This window comes from Sciurus vulgaris (assembly GCF_902686455.1).
Source record: "Sciurus vulgaris genome assembly, chromosome: 11".
Taxonomy (NCBI): Eukaryota; Metazoa; Chordata; class Mammalia; order Rodentia; family Sciuridae; genus Sciurus; species Sciurus vulgaris.
In genome coordinates this window covers 119673124-119697845 of record NC_136472.1, presented here as the reverse complement: position 1 = coordinate 119697845, position 24722 = coordinate 119673124, and the positions used below count along the sequence as shown (strand labels likewise).

The following is a 24722-nucleotide window of genomic DNA, read 5'->3' as shown; positions in this document are numbered from 1 at the left end:
TCCAAACAATGTTGACATCAACCTTTATATTTACTAATTTGCTTTGAAATAGCTCTGTTATACTAGTATGAGCTCACTATAGCCTACCAATCTCGGTAATAACAATCAGAAATCTGGTCACCACCAATAAAATAACCACCTGAGGATATTGTGTGTATGTGTGTGTGTGTGCCCGTGCGCACACGCATGCAAATCAAACCCAGGGCCTCGTGCATCCCCACTGAGCTACATTCCCAAACCCCAAGGGCTCTTAAAACAGCCCCTGAGGACTCTGGAAAGCCACTACAAATATTTACTCAAATGGGTTGTAGACCTAACTGTGAAACCTAACACCATAACAATTTTGGAGAAAAAGTTGGGAGAATGTACTCTGTAACTCTGAGGTATATAAAGGCTTTTGGAGGATTACACGAACATATAATTAAAAAAATGATAAATGGAATATCAAAATCAAATAAATTTTCTATTCGAATCACACCATTTAGCATATGAAAAGCAAGTCAGAGATCAGGATAAAATATTTACAAAAACACATCTGATAGAGGTCTTGCATCCAGAGAGAGAATACACCCAGAATAAATATTTAAATAAAGATCAATAATAAGAACACAAAAACTCAGTAATAGAATGATCCAAAGAATTTTTGAGTCATTCAGTTTTTTAAAATAAAATAAAAAGTATTTTGTATTAGTGTTCCCATGTTTTCTCAGAAAAAAATGATGTTTAGGTAGTTTTTTTTTTTTTCTTGTTGGAACCAATTAAATGATGCAAAATATAAATTTGATTCATACTTGACATATACATGATGAATTGAATACTTAAATGTATAAACTGAAACTGAAGTTTCCAGAAGAAAGCTTTCATGAAGATTTCTTTGACCTTGGTTTGGGCAAATATGTGTTGAATATAACAACCAAGACATAATCCATAAAAAATCATAGTGATAAATTGGCCTTCATTAAAATCTTAAATTTTTATCACTCAAAAGACACTATAAAGGGAATGAAAATCATGGACAGGGAGAAAATATTTCAGATCAGTTATCTGATAAGTAACATATTCAGAATATATAAAGATATAAAGAGCTTTTGAATCAATAATAAGAAAAGAAAAAACTTTCAAAAAGAAGCAAACTGAACAGACATTTCACTGAAAAATATGTAACAGAAAAGATGCTCCATACTATTACTCATTAGAGAAATGCAAATTGAATCACAATAAAATACCACTACCTGCTTATTAGATCAAAATAATGATAATAAAAGAGTGACCACATGAAATGATGCTGAATCAATGAACTCAAAATAATTATTCTAAGTAAAATAGGACCATATAGAAGATTAATAACTGACTTAATTTGCATAAAATTGTTGCAAATGAAAACTAACCTATAGCAAAAGATAACATGGAAGAGTAGAAGGAAGGGATTGCCACGGGCAAGAGGAAACATTTAAATATGATGGCAACATTCCCTATGCAGATAGTGGTGCTGATGTAGTTACTGTTTACATTCGTCAGCATTTATCCAATTGTACACTTTAAATATGTACAGTTTTGGCACCAGACACCAGCTTGCAGAGCCTGTGCAGGGCCAGTGCCTCTGTCCTGGGACACCCTCACTGCCATCTTGGGTTACCTTCACTACCACCATCACACCTTTAGTAGGGGCAACCACCATCTTGGGACACTGGCTGGGGTCTGGGAGCCCATTATCAAGGTACCTACAGACTTCCAAATACAGCTACACTGGCCTGCAGCTCTCAACATTGGGTCCTGATTTGCCTGATACAAAACAGCTCTCCATGGCAGGTCCATGGGCACCTATGCTCAGCCCGCAGGACCTCTGGAGAGAGAGGTTCCTGACTTGGAAGTAAAAGGGCCGAGGTGGGGTGAGATACAGTTTAAAGAATAAATTAGAGACCAGGACTGTGGAGTCCACAGGTGATATAAGGGGCTAAGACCAGGTTCCTACATCACATGAGTGGACTCCAAAGGAGATTCCTGGGGTGCAGTCTTCCAACAGGACTGGCAGTTGCTGTATCCCACCTCCGGGAGTTTGCCTGCAAGAGTGACCCTCTCACCCTAGTAACCTTCGCCATCCTAAGGGTGGAGATAACAGCAAACTCCACCTACCAAATGAAAAGGGAAGCGGAGAAGATATTGAACTCCAATGGAAACAATATTCAATTCTTGGAGATTTTGTTTTCTCTTTCTCTCACACCCTCAATATTTTTGAAACCAAGTACTTTTCATGCATCAGGTTACTGAGAACTGCAATGTCTGATTAGTATTTTACGGTTTTGTTATATATATTCTTTTATTTTTGGTGGGACTGCAAATTAGTGCAGCCACTCTGGAAAGCAGTGTGGAGATTCCTTAGAAAACTTGGAATGGACCCACCATTTGACCCAGCTATCCCACTCCTTGGCCTATACTCAAAGGACTTTAAAATCAGCATACTATAGAGATACAGCCACATCAATGTTCATAGCTGCTCAATTCACCATAGCCAGATTGTGGAACCAACCTAGATGTCCTTCAGTTGATGAATGGATAAAGAAACTGTGGTATATATATAATGGAATATTACTCAGCCATAAAGAATGATAAAATCATGGCATTTGCAGGCAAATGGATGAAACTGGAGAATATCATGCTAAGTGAGATAAGCCAATCTCAAAAAACCAAAGGACGAATGATATTGCCTAATAAGTGGATAATGATGACACATAATGGGGGGAGGGAGGGGTTAGTGTTAGGGTTAGAGTTAGGGTTAGGGAGGGGGGCAAGAATGAAGGAAGGAAGGACTGTATAGAGGGAAAGAGGGGTGGGAGGGTGGGGGGAAGGGGAAAAAAACAGAATGAATCAAACAACATTGCTCTATGTAAATTATGATTACACAAATGGTATGCCTTTACGCCATGTACAAACAGAGAAACAACATGGATCCCATTTGTTCACAATAAAAAAAAAAAAAACACAAAATAAAAAATGATGGTAAACAAAAAAATATTTTTACATTTAAAAATATTTCTTTCTCTTTCTTTATTCTATTCTATTCTATTTTCTCACTGTCTATAGTTTCCTCTCACTCACCTGTTTCCCTGGAGTCTCTTTTCTCCTGCTAACAGCCAACTTCTATAGAGCCCTCTTTCACTTTTCCTATGATCAGATACCTCTATATTCTCACATTCTACCTCATTAACATTTTATCTCACAGTCCCCATTCTCTCTTTGTCTGCCATTAGAAATTATAGACCCATTCGCAAACCTACTTTTTGTGTTGTAAATAATAATTGAACACATCATTTCTGTTTATTGCTACAAAACTGGAAATTTCTTAATAGGGGGTATTTGGTTTAAGGCTACATATTATTTGTGTTGGGTGCTGTTAATATTGATCTCCCCCTTAAAAGTGAGAATTGGAAACCGGCAGGGACACCATAAGTCTATAGTGTGGAAACTGTAGTACCTTGAATCTGCACTGCTAGAGGGAAGACAAATGAACAACATGAAAAGTCAAGGGAAGAAAGTGCCTCAACAAACCAAGATGCTATAATAATTAAATCCATTGCCAACACAGTAGAAGAAATGTCAGAGAAGGAATTCAGAATGTACATAATTAAAATGATTTGTGAAGTAAAGAATGATATGAGAGAGCAAATATAGGCAATGAACAGATCCACTTCAATAAAGTACTATGATAGCAAATGCAGGAAACAAAAAATTACTTCAATAAAGAGATAAAGATTCTGAAAAAAACAAACCAGAAATTCTTGAAATGAAGGAAAGAGTAAACAAATTAAAAATTCAATAGAAAATTTTACCAACAGATTAGATTACTTGGAAACAACCTCAGGCAATGAAGACCAAAATATATGTCTTGAAAATAAAATTGACCACACAGTGATGATGGTAAGAAACCATGAACAGGACTTCCAAGAATTATTGGATAACATGAAAAGACCAAATTTAAGAATTATCATAACAGAGGAAGTCACAGAAATACAAACCAAAGGGATGCACAATATTTTCAATGAAATAATATCAGAAAATTTCCCAAACCTGAAGAATGAAATGGAAAATCAAATATAAGAGGCTTACAGGACAACAAATATACGAAATTACAACAGATCCACACCAAGGCACATTTTAATGAAGATACCTCACATACAAATAAAGATAGAATTTTAAAGGCTATGAGATAAACACATCGGATTATAAAGCAGGGGAAACCAATTTGGATCTCAGTTGATTTCTCAACCCAGACCCTAAAAGATGGAATAACATATACCTGGAATAACATATACCAAGCTCTGAAAGAAAAGGATGCCAAACAAGAATTTTATATGCAGCAAAATTAAGCTCCAGATTTGATGATGAAATAAAAACCTTCCATGATAGACAAAAGTTAAAAGAATTTACAAATAGCGTGAACTATAGAATATTCTCAGTAAATTATTCCATGAGGAGGAAATTAAAAAAAAAATGAAAATCAGCAAAGGGAGGAACTACACTAAAGGAAAAGCCAATAAAGGAGAAACCAAGTCAAGATAAAAACCAAAAATGAACCAAAATGGCCAGGAATATACATCATGTCTCAATAATAACCTTGAATGTTGATGGCCTAAACTCATTGATTAAAAGACATAGACTGGCAGATTGGATTAAAAAAAAAAAAAAGACCCAACAATATGCCGTCTTCAAGAGACTCATCTCATAGAAAATGACATTCACAAACTAAGGTTAAAGGTTTGGAAAAAACATCACTCACATGGACTGTGTAAACAAATAGGGTTTCCATCCTCATATCAATAAAGTGGATTTCAAGCCAAAGTTAGTCAGTCAGAAGGGATAAAGAAGGACATTTGCTAGTGTTTAAAGGAATCATACATCAACAAGACATAACAATTGTAAATATATGTATCCCAAACAATGAAGCCTCTAGGTACATCAAAACAAACTCTACCCAATTTCAAGAATCCATTAGATAACAATATAATAATATTGGATGACTTTAACTACTGGATAGATCTTCCAATCAAAAACTAAACAAAGAGTTCTAGACTCAACAATGCAATCAATAATTTAAATTAATTGACACATATAGAATATTTCATTCATCAGTGAGTGGATACACTTTCTACTTAGCAGCATATGAATCCTTCTCAAAAATAAAACATATATTATTTCAAAAAGCAACTCTTAGTAAATACAGAATAATAGGGCTACTACCCTGCATTCCATCTGATTGTAATAGAATGAAATTGGAAATCAATGATAAAATAAAAATAGAAGTTACTCCATCCTGGAGACTAAATAATATGCTATGGAATGAACAGTGGATAACAGGAGACATCAGATAAAAAAATTCTTAGAAGTAAATGAGAACACCGATACAATATATCAACATCTCTGGGACACTATGAAGGCAGTGCTAAGAGGAAAGTTCATTGCATTGAGCTCATTCATTAAAAGAATAAAAAGTCAACAAATAAAAGACCTAACATTACATCTCAAAACCCTAGAAAAAGAAGAATAAACAAATACCAAAAGTAGCAGAAGACAAGAAATAGTTAAAATCAGAACTAAAATCTATGAAATTGAAACAAAGAAACAACTCAAAAAATTGACCAAACAAAAAGTGGTTCTTTGAAATAATAAAATTGATAAACCCTGTGACATGCTAACAAAGAGAAGAAGAGAGAAAACTCCAATTACTAAAATTCATGATGAAAAAAGAAATATAATAATGGACATTCTTGAATACAGAAGATAACTAGAAACTATTTTGAAAATTTATTCTCCAATAAAGTAGAAAATCTCAAAGACAGTGACAAATTTCTAGAGACATATGACCTACCCAAACTGAATCAGGAGGGTGTACACAATTTTAAAAGATCAATTCCAAGCAATGAAATAGAAGATGCCATCTAACCAAGAAAAGCCCAGGATCAGAGGGATTCTCAGTTGAGTTCTATAAGACCTTCAAAGAAGAACTAATATCATTACTCCTCAAATTATTCCATGAAATTGAAGGAGGGAACCCTTTCAAACTCATTCTATGAACCTAGATACCCAAACCAGACAAAAGACACATCAAGGAAAGAAAACTTCAGACCAATATCCTGATGAACGTAGATGAAAAAATTCTCAATGAAATTCTGACAAATAGTATACATACAAAAAACATATTAAAGAGTGCACTGTGATCTAGTGGGTTCATTCCAGGGATGCAAGATTGGTTCAACTTATGGAAATCGATAAATGTAATTCATCATATCAATAAACTTAAAGATAGAACCATATGATATCTTCAATAGATGCAGATAAAGCATTTGACAGAATACACCATCCTTTCATGTTCAAAACACTACACAAACTAGGTATAATAGGAATATACCTCAACATTGTAAAAGCTATCTATGCTAAGTCCTAGGCCAACATCATTCTAAATGGAGAAAACTTGAAAGCATTCTCTTTGAAATCTAGAATAAAACAAGGATGCCCTCTTTCACCACTTCTATACAACATAGTCCTTGAAACTCTAGTCAGAGCAATTAGACAGACCAAAGAAATTAAAGGAAATGAATAGGAAAAGAAGAACTCAAACTATCACTATTTGCTGGTTACATATTCTATATTAGAGGATCCAAAAAATCCCACCAGAAAACTTCTGTAACTCACAGATGAATTCAGCAAAGTAGCAGGATATAAAATAAATACCCACAAATGAAATGCATTTCTATACATAAGTGACAAATCCTCTGAAAGAGAAATTAGGAAAACTATCCTATTCCAATAACCTCAAAAATACTTGGGAATCAACTTAACAAAAGTGAAATTACAGAATGCTAAAGAAAGCAATTGAAGAAGACCTCAGAAGATGGAAAGGTCTCCCTTGTTCTTGGATAGGCAGAATTAATATTTTCAAAATGGCCATACTACCAAAAGTGTTATACAAAATTAATGCAATTCCTATTAAAATCCCAAAGTTGTTCTTCAGAAACTAGAAAAAGCAATCATGAAATTCATTTGGAAAAAAGAGACCCAGGATAGTCTAAGAAATCCTTAGCAAGAAGAGTGAAGCAGGATGCATCAAAATACCAGACCTTAAACTATCTACAAAGCTATAGTAACAAAAATGGCATGGTATTGGCACCAAAATAGACATATGGACCAAAGGTACAGAATAGAGGACACAGAGACAAACTCACACAAATGCAGACAAAGGCAACAAAAACAACCCTGGAGAAAAAACTCTCTTCAACAAAGGGTGCCGAGAAAACTGGAAATATCTATGCAGCAAAATGAAATTAAAAACTTCTTTTACCCTACACAAAGCTCAATTCAAAGTGGATCAAGGACCTAGGAATTAGGCCAGAGACCCTGCACCTAACAGAAGAAAAAGCAGGCCCAAATCTTCATCATTTTGGCCTATGACTTGACTTCTTTAACAAGACTCTAATCTGTAACAAATAAAATATAGAATCAATAAATGGGATGGATTCAAAGTAAAAAGCTTCTTCTCAAAGGAAACAATCAATAATATGAAGAAAGAGCCTACAGAATGGAAGAAAATATTACCACATGCACATCAGATAGAGCTCTAATCTCCAGGATATATAAAGAACTCAAAAAACTTAACACCAAAAAAAGCAAATAACCCAATCAATAAATGGCCTAAGGAACAGATTCTTCACATGAGAAAAAATACAATTGATCAACAAATATAGGGAAAAAAAAGTTCATTATGTCTAGCAATTAGAGAAATGCAAATCAAAACAACACTGAGATTCTATCGCACTCCAGTCAAAATGGCAATTGTCAACGATATGAGCAACAGTAAATGCTGGCAAGGATGTGGGGGAAAAGGTACATTCATTCATTCCTGGTGGGACTGTGAATTGGTGCAACCACTGTGGAAAGCAGTATGGAAATTCCTTATAAAAATTGGAATGGAACCACAATTTGACCCAGCTATCTCACTCCTCGGTCTATACCCAAAGACTTAAAATCAGCATATTACATAAAAACCACAATGGAATACTGCTTGGCCTTAAAGGAGAATGAAATTATGGCATTTGTAGGTGGATGAATGAAGTTGGAGAATACCCTAAGTGAAGTAAGCCAATCCCAAAATACCAAAGGCCAAATGTTTTCTCCGATAAGTGGATGCTTATCCATAAAGGGGGACATGGGAAGGGAAGATTGGAGGAATTTTGGATAGGGCAAATGGGAGGGAGAGGAGGGGAAGAAGGGGGAGAAGGAGTATGGTGGTTGGAAGACGGTGGAATGAGACAGACATTATTACCCTACGTGTGATTACACAAATGGTGTGACTCTGCATTGTGAACAACCAGAGAAATGAAAAGTTGTGCTCCATTTGTGTACAATAAGTCAAAATGCATTCTGCTCTCATGTATCTAATTAGAACAAATAAAAATTAAAAATAGATGAACAGTTTATTGTGTGTCTATTGTACCTCAATAACATAATCAGAAAATAAGAAAGGAATGGAGAAAAATATTGGAGCTGAGCTAGTCAGTTCTCAGCAAGCACAGCTTCAAAACTCTTGTTTTTACAGAGAATATTGAGAAATGGGTGGGATGCATGGGCAGAGGTGTTACTCTGAGTCTCTCCACAAGATCATGTGGCCCTGGAAATGGAGTTTCCCTTTTGACAGTGGAGGCTGGAAGAGGAACAGTAGGGAACTTACACCCTGAGTGGATGAGGTTGTTCAACATGATCACTAACTGCTCTGTAGTTCATCCTCACAAGAAATCAGCTATCACACGGGAAATCCAATGGCTAGGAGGAAATAGGGTGCAGAAGAGAATTTGTTAGTGCTATCTTCCAGGAGCATGTCCATAATCTTAGTATCCTGAGATTTCAAAGGGAAGTTTATCACTCATTAACTTGAAGGTAGACTTGTCAGTTATCTATGCATTTTACTAGAATTAATTACCCAATTACTCATAGAAATAGAATTAATTACTCAATCTTACTGGCCTACCTTGGGCTAGGTGTTTTGCTATTAACTTTATTTCTATCAAGGATCATTAATTTGGAATTGTACTTTTCGAGAGAAACACACTCAGCAGAATAAAAATAAATAAATACAAAAGAGGAGGCTGTGAATGGGGCTACAAATTAGCCAAATATGCACTTATATTTAGACTTATCCCATGATGAAATATTAAGATATTATTCTCTGTTACAGATTAGTCTGATAGGACTTTCCTTGACTTCTATATGACTACTTACATGAGACAGGAGATGAATATCAACTTACCCCTACTAAGGAAAAAGATGACTTACCCAAGTTTTTCTCAATAGGGAAGGAAGTAGGACCATGCAAATTTAAATCAGATTTTTTAAAAAGTAAGCATGTCCAAGGTTTATCAAGGACTCAGTGAATCATAATGTCTAGAGAGAGTTTTCTCAAGGTATAGGTGTGTGTGTGTGTGTGTGTGTGTATTTGCATAAACTTCAATGAAAGGGGTAATATGCAGCAGATGTGGTACAGGGAATGAGAACTGGTTGTTAATTTTAAGAAATGGGGAAGTTAGTTTTAAGAAAAAGAGGAGGTCAAATGATCACCATGACCCTTAGTGGTTGTGACCACTAACTCTGGGGTAGGCCATATCCCCTCCTGAATACTTTTCTGAGATTGCATAAGTTTACACAATAAGCATAATAAGTAGAAAGAACAAAACAATAGTAAAAATCAATTCTAATGCAGAAGTAACAATAACAAATGTAATTGAAATAACACTTCAAAAGGGGGGCCTTACATATTGAAGGTCAAAAATCTCAACACCCACCCTTAACTCAACACAGCTGTATATTTAGAAGGGGCAACTACAAAACTGAAAGATCAATAAAAATGGACATCAAAGGAGTGAAAATGGGATACCAGGCAAAAACCTGCAAAAGCAAACTGGCATAACTAAATTAATACAAAGAAAAAGAGACTTTAATTGTAATTAATAGAGATAAATAAACCATAGTAGTACAAATAATAGTATAATTGTTTCAAACTTCTTTGTATTTTTAAAAAGCCTCAAAACAGATAATACAAATCTAGCAGAATTTCAAGAAGAAATCAACAAATGTAGAGTTGTAGAGTAGGGATTTAAGGGAAAGATATATATACTACCTCTCTCAGAAATATACAGATCGAGCAAAATCTAAAAATAAGGGAGGGGCAAATTTGAGAAATAAAATTAATTAAGTAGACATGTAGGCATTACACCTATAACTGTGTACTCAATAATGAAGCCCATCACTGGGCGTGGCACATGTCTATAATTCCTATGACTCAGGAGGCTGAGGCAGGAGGATTTTAAGTTCGAGGTCAGCCTTAGCACTCAGCAACTTAGTGAGGTCCTAAGACACTTAGCCAGACCCTGTCTCCAAATAAAAAAAAAGAAAAGAAAAGAAAAATGAAAAGGGGCTTTGGCTCAGTGGATAAGTACCCCTGGATTCAATCTCTGGTACAAAAATAGAAGCCCACCTTCTTTTTTCCCCTTTATTTATTAGTTCTTTCATTCCCCTTTAGAATAGTTCTTTTGAACTCCATAACAATGGGATTCATCTCGGCATAATTATAAAAGCATAGAATATAATTCATCTTGATTCAATTCCCTGGTACTTCCCCTTTCCCTCCCCTTCTCTCTTCTCCTATTCCCTTGCCTCTACTGATCCTTCTGCTATTTATTTGTAATTTTCTTTGTTTTTAAATTAGTGTTCTATGGATAAACATAATGATGATATTCACTGTGGTATATTCATATCATACATAGACAAATTAGGTCAGATTCCACTCTCTTTCCCTATCCTATTCCAGCTCCCTTCCCTTCATTCCCCTTTGTTGGCTCCACTGAACTGTCTTTTTTTTTTACCTCCCCTCCCTTCTTTTGGATTAGCTTCCGATGCTAGAGAAAACATTTGAGCCTTCCCCCATTCTGCTTAAACACACATAGTATATATTTCTAAATTTACTTATGAGCTAGTGTGTACATTTAGTCTCAGTAAGTACAAACCAACCTGTAAACAAAGACCACATTCTCTTCCTTTTTTTTAATTAAAGAATTTAACCTTTATTTTTTAGTTATTTGTTTGTTTTTTCTTTTTCTTAATGTAAACAAATGGGATACATGTTGTTTCTCTGTTTGTACATGGAGTAAAGGCATACCATTTGTGTAATCATAAATTTACACAGGGTAATGATGTTTAATTCATTCTGTTATTTTTCGCCCCCCTCCGACCCCTCTTTTCCCTCTATACAGTATTTCCTTCCTCCATTCTTGCCTCCCTTCCTAACCCTAACCCTAACCCTAACACTAACACTAACCCCTCCCACCCCCCATTATGTATCATCATCCGCTTATCAGTGAGATCATTCTTCCTTTGGTTTTGTGAGATTGGCTTATCTCACTTAGCATGATATTCTCCAATTTCATCCATTTGCCTGCAAATGCCACAATTTTATCATTCTTTATGGCTGAGTAATATTCCATTGTATATATATACCACAGTTTCTTTATCCATTCACCGATTGAAGGACATCTAGGTTGGTTCTACAATCTGGCTATGGTGAATTGAGCAGCTATGAACGTTGATGTGGCTGTATCTCTGTAGTATGCTGATTTTAAGTCCTTTGGGTATAGGCCAAGGAGTGGGATAGCTGGGTCAAATGGTGGTCCCATTCCAAGCTTTCTGAGGAATCTCCATACTGCTTTCCAGAGTGGCTGCACTAATTTGCAACCCCACCAGCAATGTATGAGTATACCTTTTTCCCCACATTCTCTCCAAAACCTATTGTTGCTTGTGTTCTTGATAATCACCATTCTAATTGGGGTGAGATGGAATCTTAGGGTAGTTTTGATTTGCATTTCTCTTATTACTAGAGATGTTGAACATTTTTTCATATATCTGTTGATTGCTTATACATCTTCTTCTGTGAAGTGTCTGTTCATTTCCTTAGCCCATTTGTCGATTGGATTATTTGTATGCTTAGTATAGAGTTTTCTGAGTTCTTTATAGATTCTGGAAATTAGTGCTCTATCTGAAGTATGAGTGGCAAGGATATTCTCCCACTCTGTAGGCTCTCTCTTCACATTACTGATAGTTTCCTTTGCTGAGAGAAAGCTTTTTAGTTTGAATCTATCCCAGTTGTTGATTCTTGCTTTTATTTCTTGTGCTATGGGAGTCCTGTTAAGGAAGTCTGATCCAAAGCCAACAAGTTGAAGGTTTGGACCTACTTTTTCTTCTATAAGATGCAGGGTCTCTGGTCTGATTCCGAGGTCTTTGATCCATTTTGAGATGAGTTTTGTGCAGGGTGAGAGATAGGTGTTTAATTTCATTCTGTTGCATATGGATTTCCAGTTTTCCCAGCACCATTTGTTGAAGAGGCTATCTTTTCTCCATTGCATATTATTGGCCCCTTTGTCTAGTATGAGAAAATTGTATTTATTTGGGTTGTGTCCATGTCCTCTATTCTTTACCATTGATCTACCTGTCTATTTTGGTGCCAATACCATGCTGTTTTTGTTACTATTGCTTTGTAGTAGAGTTGAAGATCCGGTATTCTGACACCCCCTGCTTAGCTCTTTCTGCTAAGGATTGCTTTAGCTATTCTGGGTTAGGTATTCTTATTCTTCCAGATGAATTTCATAATTGCTTGCTCTATTTCTGTAAGGTACATCATTGGGATTTTAATTGGAATTGCATTGAATCTGTTTAGCACTTTAGGTACTATGGCCATTTTGACAATATTAATTCTGCCTATCCAAGAACATGGAAGATCTTTCCATCTTCTAAGATTTTCTTTAATTTCTTTCTTTAGTGTTCTGTAGTTCTCATTATAGAGTTCTTTCACCTCTTTTGTGAGATTGATTCCCAAGTATTTTATTTATTTATTTTTTTGAGGCTATTGTGAATGGGGTAGTTTTCCTAACTTCTCTTTCTGAAGATTCATCACTTATGTATAAAAATGCATTGGATTTATGAGCATTGATCTTGTAACCTGCTACTTTACTGAATTCACTTATGAGTTCTAAAAGTTTTCAGGTGGAATTTCCAGGTTCCTCTAAATATATAATCATGTCATCAGCGAACAGGGATAGTTTGAGTTCCTCTTTTCCAATTCGTATCCCTTTAATTTCTTTGGTTTGTCTAATTGCTCTGGCTGGAGTCTCAAGGACAATGTTGAATAGAAGTGGTAAAAGAGGGCATCCCTGCCTTGTTCCAGTTTTTAGGGGGAATGCTTTCAGTTTTTCAGCATTTAGAATGATTTTGGCCGTGGGCTTGGTGTAGATGGCCTTTCCAATGTTAAGGAATGTTCCCATCAACCCTATTTTTTCTAGTGTTTTGAGCATGAAGGGATGCTGTATTTTATCGAATGCTTTTTCTGCATCTATCGAAATAATCATGTGATGTTAACTTTAAGTCTGTTGATATGGCGAATGACATTTATTGATTTCCAGATGTTGAACCAACCTTGCATCCCTGGGATTAAACCCACTTGATCGTGGTGCACTATCTTTTGAATATATTTTTGGATGCGATTTGCTAAAATTTTGTTGAGAATTTTTGCATCAATGTTCATTAAGGATATTGGTCTGAAAATTTCTTTCCTCAAAGTGTCTCTGTCTGATTTAGGTATCAGTGTGATATTGGCTTCATAGAATGAGTTTGCGAGGGTTCCCTCCTCTTCTATTTTATGGAATATTTGAGAAGTATTGGAATGAGCTCTTCTTTAAAGGTTTTGTAGAACTGGGCTAAGAACCCATCTGGTCCCGGACTTTTCTTTGTTGGTAGGCTTTTGATGACCTCTTCTATTTCATTGCTTGAAATTGATTTATTTAAGTTGTGTATGCCCTCCTGGTTCAGTTTAGGTCATTCATATGTCTCTAGAAACTTGTTGATGTCTTGGAGGTTTTCTGTTTTGTTTCAGTATAGATTTTCAAAATAGCTTCTAATTATGTTTTGTATTTCACTCGTGTCTGTAGTGATATTTCCTTGTTCATTCTGAATTTTAGTAATTTGTGTTTTCTCTCTCTTTCTCTTTTTTTGTGACTAAGGGTTTATCAATTTTGTTTATTTTTTCAAAGAACCAACTCTTTATTTTGTTAATTTTTTTGATTGTTTCTTTTGTTTCAATTTCATCGGTTTCAGCTCTGATTTTAACTATTTCCTGTCTTCTAATACTTTTGGTGTTGATCTGCTCTTCATCTTCTAGGACTTTGACCTGTAGTGTTAAGTCATTTATTTGTTGATTTTTCTTCTTTTGTTGAATGCGCCCCATGAAATAAATCTTCCTCTAAGTACTGCTTTCATAGTATCCCAGAGATTTTGATATGATGAGTCTTTGTTCTCGTTTACTTCTAAGAATTTTTTAATTTTCCTCCTGATGTCTTCTGTTATCCATTCATCATATAATAGAGTATTATTTAATCTCCAGGTATTAGAGAAGTTTCTGTTTTTTATTCTGTCATTTATTTCTAATTTCAATCCATTATGATCTCATAGAATACAAGGTAGTCTCTCTATCTTCTTATATTTGCTAACAGTAGCTTTGTGGCATAAAACATGGTCTATTTTAGAGAAGGATCCATGTGCTGCTGAGAAGAAAGTGTATTCATTCTTTGTTGGTTGGTATATTCTATATATGTCTGTTAAGTCTAAATTGTTGCCTGTGATATTGAGATCTATGGTTTCTTTATTCAATTTTTGTTTGGAAGATCTATCCAGTGGTGAGAGAGGTGAGTTAAAATTGCCTAGTATTATGTGTTGTGTTCTATTTGATTTCTGGAATTGAGAAGGATTTGTTTGATGTACATGGATGAGCCACTGTTTGGGGCATAGATGTTTATGATTGTTATATCTTGCTGATTTATGCTTCCCTTAAGCAGTATGAATTGTCCTTATTTATCCCTTTTGACTAACTTTGGTTTGAAGTCCACATTATCTGAAATGAGGATGGACACTCCAGCTTTTTTGCTGTGTCCATGTACATGTATGATTTTTCCCATCCTTTCACCTTTAGGCTGGGGGTATCTCTTTCTATGAGATGAGTCTCTTGGATTTTTCTTTTTAATCCAATCTGCCAGTCTATGTCTTTTGATTGATGAGTTCAGGCCATTAACATTCAGGGTTATTATTGTGATATGATTTGTATTCCAAGTCATTTGACTCATGTTTGTTTTTTGACATGATTTGGTTTCTCCTTTATTTGACAATTCCTTTAGGCTAGTTCCTCCCGTTGCTGATTTACATCATTGTTTTTCATCTCTTCCTCATGGAATATTTTGCTGAGAATGTTCTGCAATGCTGGCTTTCTTTTTGTAAATTCCTTTAGCTTTTGTTTATCATGGAAGGACCTTATCTCATCGTCAAATCTGAAAGTAAGTTTTGCTGGGTATAAGATTCTTGGTTGGCATCCACTTTCTTTCAGGGCTTGGTAAATGTTGTTCCAGGCCCTTCTAGCTTTTAGGGTCTGGATTGAAAACTCTGCTGATATTCTTATTGGTTTTGGGCTGAATGTAATTTGATTCTTTTCTCTCGCAGCCTTTAAAATTCTGTCTTTGTTTTGTATGTTAGCTATTTTCATAATAATGTGCCTTGGTGTGGGTCTGTTGTAATTTTGTATATTTGGAGTCCTATAAGCCTCTTGTACCTGGTTTTCCATTTCATTCTTCAGATTTGGGAAATTTTCTGATATTATTTCATTGAATAGATTGTTCATTCCTTTGGTTTGTTTCTCTAAGCCTTCCTCAATCCCAATAATTCTTAAATTTGGCCTTTTCATGATATCCTATAATTCTTGTAGATTCTGTTCATGATTTCTTCTCTGTTTGGTCAATTTTGTTTTCAAGATTAAATATTTTGTCTTCAATGTCTGAGGTTCTGTCTTCCAGGTGTTCTATCCTATTGGTTATGTTTTCTAAGGAATTTTTAACTTGGTTTATTGTTTCCTTCATTTCAAGGATTTCTGTTTGTTTTTTTTTTTCTCAATATCTTTAACTCTTTATTGAAATGATCTCTTGCTTCCCATATTTGCTCTTTTAACTGTTGATCGGTGTGATCATTTAATGCCCGCATTTGCTCTTTCATCTCTTCCTTCAATGCCTGCATTTGCTCTTTTATCTCCTCGTTCCTTCCCTGATTGTTTTAATTATGTACATTCTGAACCCCCTTTCTGATATTTCTTCTGCTGTGCTGTCAATGGGTTTTATTGATATAGTATCTAGGTTTGTTTGGGACATTTTCTTCCCTTGTTTTGTCATATTAGTCAGATATCAGTGGGACTCTGAGATATTGCAGATTCCCTCTATTGGCTTATAGTGTCCCTGTAGATTTCCAGTACATCATCTCCCAGCCTTCAGTAGCCTGAAGTTTTAGAGGAACTTGATAATGCAGTGCTTCCAATGAAGACTGCCCCTAGCCCGCTACTGGGTCCAGGGCTGGGGGCTGTTTCTGCATGGAATCCTCTCACTGGGCGGGCCTGCTCCAAGAAGCTGGTTGTGGACCCTGCCTGCCACGGGAGGGAGCAGGGTTGCTCGGGATAGCCTCTCACTGCCCTGCCCTGATCCCAGAATCCCCTACGGGCCAGGGCCCGCCGCTGGGTCCGGCCGCGCCGCTGGGTCCGGGGTTTGGGGTTGGCTCTGTGTGGAAAAGCTCTCACTGGGCAGGCCTGCTCCTAGAAGCTGGCTGTGGGTTGTGCCGCTCCGGCCTGAGGGAGCAGGGCTGCTTGGGGAAGACTCTCACTGCCCTGCCCTGCTCCAAGAAGATGTCCACTGTCCGGGCCTGCCGCTCAGGCAAGTTTCACCCAGTGTGAGAGACTCACCCGCAGCTGTTATGTTGGTCGCGAGTCTCTCAATGTCTCCCCTTCTTGAATCCTGAGTTCTGGAGTGACGGGAGATGCAGTCACCCTCTAGTCCGCCATCTTGGATCCTCCTTGGATCCGCATTCTCTTCTTAACAGGGTTTAAAAATTAGAAATAAAATAATGGTCTCTGTACCCCCCCCAATTTGAAATTTTATGAAGCACTTCCAAGTATTTCACAAGGCAAAAACAAATTAAATGAAAATGAGAATATAGTTACAACTGAATGCACAGACTCCAAACTTACCCACTAAATCTTGTAAGACATTGATAAAGTAGTACTTAGAGGTTAATTATGGATTAGAATTAATTTTATTGTTAGAAAAGAGGGCATTTTGAAGTTAATGGAATAAGATTTGAATGCAATATCAAGGTAAACTCAAAGAATAATACTCCTTTAATAATAATGTCAATGCTCTAAAATTTTTATAATAATATAAGAGATAATATAATGAATGAGAAAAGAGGAGAACAACAACATCAAAAGTTGGCCATTTAATTGATGAATAAAATAGAAAAAATACCTTAGCAAAATTAATAAAATAGGTGAGAAGTTTCAAATAACTATTAAGAATAGAAAATGGAACATGAATCAGAGTTTCAGATATAGCAAAAATACATCCTGAGAATACCAAATTTTAAAACTTAGATGAAATGAGCAGTGCTTTTTGTAAACCACCGCTATATCAAAAAACTGTTTGAAAATGGTCTGAATGAACTTACAATCAATAAAGAAAACTCAAATTGGTAGTGTGAAATCCCTCCTTCCCCAAAAATGCTTATGATATCTTTACATGTAAATTCCAATGATACTGAAAAAAGAGATTATTTGTAACTTACGTGAATACTTGAATTGTTAAAATTGGACTTATAAAATCTGGGGAGGGCAAATGCAACCTGTAATCCTAGTTGCTAAGAAGGCTGAAACAGAAGAATTGCAAGTTTATGTCCAGCCTGGGCAACATGGCAGAACTCATCTCATATAATGAATAACGTTTATATCTCAACCAAATGAGGTGTCTGGAAGGGTCAATGACGTAGTCACATCATTATACTACTGAAATATGTAAGTTATATTGTATTAGGTCACAAGGAGAAAGTTGAGACATTTAACAGGTTCCTAATTAATATATTGAAGTCATTTTTTGGGTAGGAAAAAAATTGTTTCCGTAATACTTGGTAGTTAAGACCCCTGTGTTCCTTTACTAATTCCATGACAGAATACAGATAGTGTCTGAATAGGAAAAACAATGGGAACTTGCCCCAAGACTACAAATCTCTTGGAGTTTTCTGAGATCACCTGAAAAAAAAAGTTTTTTTTTTTAGGAAGGATAATGTTTTGGCAAAATCACCTTTGTAAATTCTAAGGTGTTAGTGAAGAACAAAATCTATTTCATCATTGATTTCTACTAACAGAGATCAATCCCTTGGGTATGGAAATGTTTTGAGATCATGTGAATCTCTAAATTATTTTTTCATAATTGTGCTATTTCATGTGGACCCCCAAATCTTGGGAGATTTGCAACCCTTTGGGAATTAATTGTATATTTCTAAGCCTATACAATACTTGCAAATAAATAGAGGATTCCAGTTTCTCAAGCAAACATCTTAAGTAAGTGAGTATCAATTTCTCACCAGGTTGTATAAGTCCTGCATGGTGTTTGAATTGTGTATTTAAATGTGTAATTTTAAGATCAGTACCACATTTCATGTGTATTGGCCATTTAAATTTTATTTTAACTTTTAGTGACTCATTTTATTCTCAAAAATAAATCCTATCTGAGAAGCTTTGCAGTTGAGGATATGAAGTCACAGTAATTATTCTTTTCCTAAAGCCACAACTATTAAGTAACAAAGTCATGATTCAATTCTGGCTATTCTGTTTACACAGTGGCTTAAATTCAGCATTATGCCATTTTACTCATTATTCATTTATTTCATTTGAGATTGTATCCACTCTATTTTTTTATATGACTCCACAACATAAATTGCAAAAAAGGCCAGCTATTATAAAATTTAACATATACTCTTTTGCTTATTTTCTGTCCATATGTACCTTGGATGATTTAATTTCCAATTACCAGCATTTCCGTGTCAGTATTCCTTTCAGAACCACAAGTGAGTGAAGCAAATCATGCAGAGCTCTGTATTTTAATGTTCTTCTGCCTTAAAATTGGTTACATCAGGCTCTCTTTAAATTCTTCTTTTTGTAGTTGACTTTTCCTACATAAATCATGTCCCGTCAATGGCACAGTTGCAAATGTAATGCTGAGTTATCAACCTTGAGTTGTGACTTGGCTCTTAACCATCGATGTCAATGTTCAAGACGTTGTTGGGATTATTTTAGATGTGGAAGGTTGGCAAACCTAGCCAAGTTGACAGCATTCAATTACCACATTTTTCTTTGCTCCCAGTGCTTTCCAGAGCAGCTTACTGGCATAGATGTTCCTGACAGAAGAAATAGCTTCTTCTTAAATCTGAATCGTGATGTCATGCTACTCACGGTCTGCAAAATGCTTAAAAATTTTTGATAATTTTCCAATGTCATTGCAGAGACCTCAGAGATCTATTGGTCTCTCTGCTTCTTGAATAGAAGTTAAGGTTTTTGTATTTCCATTTGAATGCAACCTGTTCCTTGATGACGAGGAACAAACCTGCTTTCCCGCTGATCTTGAGCAACACATATTCTCTCACCTGCTTTCCCATTTATGCTTTGGTTGGGGCTACTTGCTTCTTTGGGGTGAATTCAAGTCAATCAGAGAGGAAATTAAGAAACTATTTTATAAATTAATAAAAAAATAATTCCTCAAAGTCACATAGTGGTTTGAAACTTGCAGGTGTCTATACAGACTTTGTCTTCGTAACTTATTATCAATGAGGACATAGTGTCAGGGGTAAATAACCTGCCCTGTTATACAGACTCTACACCAAAAGCACAGTCCTACTTTCAGCCTATTATTCTGTCCCCATACAAGAAGCCTTTCAGTCATAGGGGTAGGATTTGAAATAAACAAATATTTCATTCAGATTCAAATATTTCATTCAGAAAATCATACAGATGTTTTGTAACAATTGTTTGGGATAATTTAATAAATGTTGGAAAATCTCCTTTCCATTTATTTGAATCCCTTGAAAAAGTGGACCTCATTCTCAATCCAGAAAATTGAACTTTATGAACCCTATTCTCTCAGCTACAATGCCAGCTTTATCAGAGTTCAAAGGGGCAACTACAATGACATTTGAGATTCTGATGTCTAGCCAATATTATTTAATTGTGTCCCTTGAATAAAATTACATCCCCAAAATGAGAATCCAGGAATTTCTTCAACAACTGTACTCCGTATTCTGTAGCACTCAGCAGGTTAGTTTAGATAAATTTTTATTAAGTACCATCTTTCCACTGGGAGAATAACAGATCAATACATGTTCTACATAGTTGTATATTTTAAAAGAAGGAATTTATAAGAAGGATTGTTGTAAATTTGTTTATCTATGTTAAGTCAAAGAGCCTATTTTTATTCTAATAGTCTCACATATAATTATGTTTGTATATATCTTATATCAAGTACACACTGAAAATTCCATGAGTAATTTATAAACTCCTGGTAAATTGCATGGACTCTTACATTCTTGAATGGCTGATCATAAAACAACAAGAAGCTACATTTTTAGCTACGCACTTATGTTTCTCAACAGAGGGATTAGGCACTTTTCTTACAAAGGTAGTATAATTGTAGGTTACCAATCACAGGTAAAAGTTGGAAGAGAATCAAAGTAGTACCTTCTTACAGGAGACCACAGGTCATCTGTGCTGTAGGAGAGCATATACGCGTGCAGATGATAATCATTTATTTTTTCTTTCTTTTGATATAATAACATTTCATTTTCAGTAAGATCTCACCCATGTAAATTTGTTCATTTTCAAAGTGACTCACTTACTAAATTGCTTTGACAGGAAATTTAAATATTGCAATTCATGTTCCTCTGACATTCTGAGTTGAAGATATTGGAAATAAATAAATGTTCTTTGGATGATAATTCAGGGCATTGATGGTTATGCCAAAGGCTAACTCTGATTTTTTAGGGTTTAGATAACTTGGCTATTTGAGGATTATTTTTTTCTGGAAGCCTCAATTTTGTTTAAAACCTTTCTAATGTCTACCTACCTCTTTCAAATTTGGTGTCTTCTTTCTGTTTTCTTTCAGGTATGCTAAATGATTTCCTAACAAATATGGTGATATAGTTTTAAGAGATGACCAATGTGGGCTGATAAATGAATGAACTTTAATAAATGGATAATGTGATGCTTATACTTGATTTCTTAAAGGCGTTTTGCTTACATTTGGTTATTTTGTAATATAGACACTGAATACATATCTGCAGATAAATGAGGTTTTCCTGCCCATCTGTTGCTTTCCTCAATCTGCTGTGCACTGTCAGAGCATCAACTACTGTGATTTGTTAACTCTGACAAGTCAGCAATTTTAGTCTTAAAACCAGCAGGAATATTTCTTCAGTCACTGAGAGATAGGAATACTGGGGTTCTAATCTCTGGATGACGCTTCCTAGTGGAAAGATTTCTGTATTATCTGAGATTATAAAAGGAAATTTAGTGTTACATGAGCTTATCAAAAACTATGGTATCCAACAAATTGGTCTGAAACCTAAATTGCTTCACCTCTGTCTCTCTTAACTTTCACAGTGTGGTTGGTTTTCTCTGTGACTATCACAAATATTGTGTCCATGTGAAACAAGTCATTGAAAATCTTCACAGCATCCACGTGAAGATGGGTTCAATTTCTTGGGCATATCATTGGGTCTGCTTGGTGTTTCATTTTGGCAACTCTGATCTCTTTCTCTTAAAGCATTAGCTAATTCCTGAATTTAGAGACTTGGGTCACTTCTTCTATCTGGGAGATAACATCCCACATAATTCAGCCTTTAAATCAACACACATATTGAATACCATTAACATGCTGCAGAAGGTATAAAGTGAAAGTATATTGCAGCAAATTTGACAATTTTTTCTGTTTGTGATCATGAAAAAAAATTTTTGTTGTGAAAAATAAAAGGAAATAATGTATCATTGTATCCATTTTGTGAATGGAATTTTTTCTTCATTGATATTTTTTCTCATTTTGGAAAAATAAATTTAAAACCATATCTTGGTCCTGATTTCTTCCTGTTTCTCTCTTGAGTGTCATGAATTAAAACAATGTTTTATATTATTCAAATATCCCTATGAAAAATTATCGATCTCGATTCCAAAGGTAGTATACAATTTTTCAGTTCTGCTTAAAGTTTGCAGGAAACAAATTCAGTGAACAGGAAGACCTACAATTTTGACTAAACATTTTGGAAAGAAATGTCAGTGAGCATTTTGGCTTTGAAAGACAGGTGGGAGTGAAGGTGCAAGGATGGACGCAAATAAGCGTTAATGGCTCAAGTGTTAACTCCTGAATGCTAACACTACTTCTTGGTGTTTCTGGGAAAGAAAGATCTGAATTATAGTCAAAGGATGGCCTTTGGCACTGTAATTCTGTTAATCCAATCCCAATGAAATGGAAAATGGTCCTGGTGCAATCAGGTTTTCCCTTCAGAAATTGGATGTAAGAAAATGAGAGTCAGAAGTGATTAGAGGTGTTTCTTTTTTTAAATTTTTTTTTCATAAAATAACATTTTAATATGTCTTTGAAATAAAAGTATTAAAATATCTATATTACAAAACTTCCTTCAACAAAGATAGAGCAAAAGTAGAAATTTTTTGCAACATTTATATATGTGTAAATATATATATACAAATATATATTTAAAATGTACATGCATACTATATATTATATATGTATATATGATTGATATATACATATCAGGAAAGTACTAATATCCTTAGTTATATATATATATATATATAAAGAGCTTGGATTAGAGGTATTTCCTGTAAGTTATTTCTGTATTTATGATCCCTTCTCAGACATCTTTCTGTTTTACAGTCCCCTTTTAGAGAATGCAAAGTATGCTGATTCACATAGGTGGGTTGGGAACTGAAATGGGAACAACTCTTACATGGTCACAGGTAACTCTGAAGCCATGAGCTCACAAGGTCTGAAGGTTCTATTGGCATGTGCTTAGATAAAGAGGGTAAGAAGTCTTATTTTTAGAGTGTGAACAAAAAAAATAGTTAGGTATGGAAAGTTTGTGGTTTTTTCTCAAAGTGTAGTAGTTTGCAGGATTAAACCTGGGTACAAGATTAAGGACATTGGCATTAAGAGGAGTTTTCAGCATGATTGGTTTAGGTGGAACCATGGCTCTGGTTGCATTCAGAATCTTGTCCTATGAACTTTTAAGAGGATTTGAAAAGGAGTGAAGTCAGGGACTCATGAGTGTCAGGAGTGGAAATTGCAAAAACAGCACAAAATTCTGCTTTGGAAATCAGAAGATAATTTTAATGTCCTTTTTTTTTTTTTTAATCTCTTTTTACAGTGACTATTTTGTAAGAAAAGGAACTACTCCAAACCCTCTTCAGTGACTGATTTTATATTGGAAGGATTAACAAAACGCCCGGACCTTCAATTGCCCTCTTCCTCCTGTTTCTTGGAATATATGTGGTCACAGTGGTGGGGAACCTGGGCATGATCCTCTTAATTGCTGGTCAGTTCTCAACTTCACTCCCCAATGTATTACTTTCTCAGTCATGTTGTCCTTCATTGATCTCTGCTACTCCTCTGTCATTACCCCTAAGATGCTGGTGAACTTCGTGTCAGAGAGGAACATCATCTCCTTCCAGAGTGCATGAACTCAGCTCTACTGTTTTCTTTTTTTGTTATTGCAGAAGGCTACCTCCTCACAGCCAGGCGTATGACCGTTACGTGCTATCTGTAGCCCACTGCTTTACAACGTTGTCATGTCCCACAGGGTCTGCTCCATCATGATGGCTGTGGTATACTCCCTGGGTTTGTTTGGGGCCACCGTCCATACTTCCCGCATGTCACTGCTGTCCTTCTGTGGGTCTCACACTGTCAGCCATTACTTTTGTGATATTCTGCCCTTGTTGACTCTGTCTTGCTCCAGCACCCATGTCAATGAGATACTGCTGTTTATTATTGGAGGAGTCAATACCTTAGCTCCTACACTGGCCATCCTCATCTCTTACGCTTTCATCCTCGCTAGCATCCTCCACATTCGCTCCACTGAGGGGCGGTCCAAAGCCTTCGGCACCTGTAGCTCCCACCTCATGGCTGTGGGCATCTTTTTTGGGTCTATAACATTCATGTATTTCAAGCCTCCTTCCAGCAACACTATGGACCAGGAGAAGGTGTCCTCTGTGTTCTACACCACGGTGATTCCCATGCTGAACCCCCTGATCTACAGCCTGAGGAACAAGGACGTGAAGAGCGCACTGACAAGGGTGGTTGTGGGGAGGCAGTCGTCCTGATGAAGGGGTTCTTATAGGGACAGAACTGAGCCAGATGAAATGGTGTGAGGGACTTTTGACATTTCTTTCTGTCTTCCAAAGAGAAAACATTATCACTTACAAAATACAAAGTCTGTGCTTGAGAATGCCTCAGACGTTTTGGAGATTATTGAGCAGTTTAGTTTTCTGATATGTTTTAGGAAATAGAAGTTGACAAAATATAGAATACAAATTAACATTAAGAATTTTACGATTATGAAAACAATATTGTTCTGTTGGATACTAGGAATGATGAAGTTACATGGGAAGGAGAGGTTCAGTGTTGGGACAAAATTATGTGAGGTTATGAGCAAATTCAGTTAATAAGCCAGTTTCTATGGAATTCAAAGAACTACTTTCTATGATATTTTACTAGCAT

The 24722-nt window shown here is 35.7% G+C and overlaps 1 pseudogene across 1 annotated transcript; it reads left to right on the top strand.

The window, feature by feature from the left end:
• The first annotated feature begins 1544 nt into the window (after positions 1-1544).
• LOC306639913 (olfactory receptor 8D2-like) lies at positions 1545-24325 on the top strand (annotated as a pseudogene). Its single transcript has 2 exons — positions 1545-1809; positions 23438-24325. The product of its transcript is annotated as an olfactory receptor 8D2-like (transcript).
• The last annotated feature ends 397 nt before the right edge of the window (positions 24326-24722 follow it).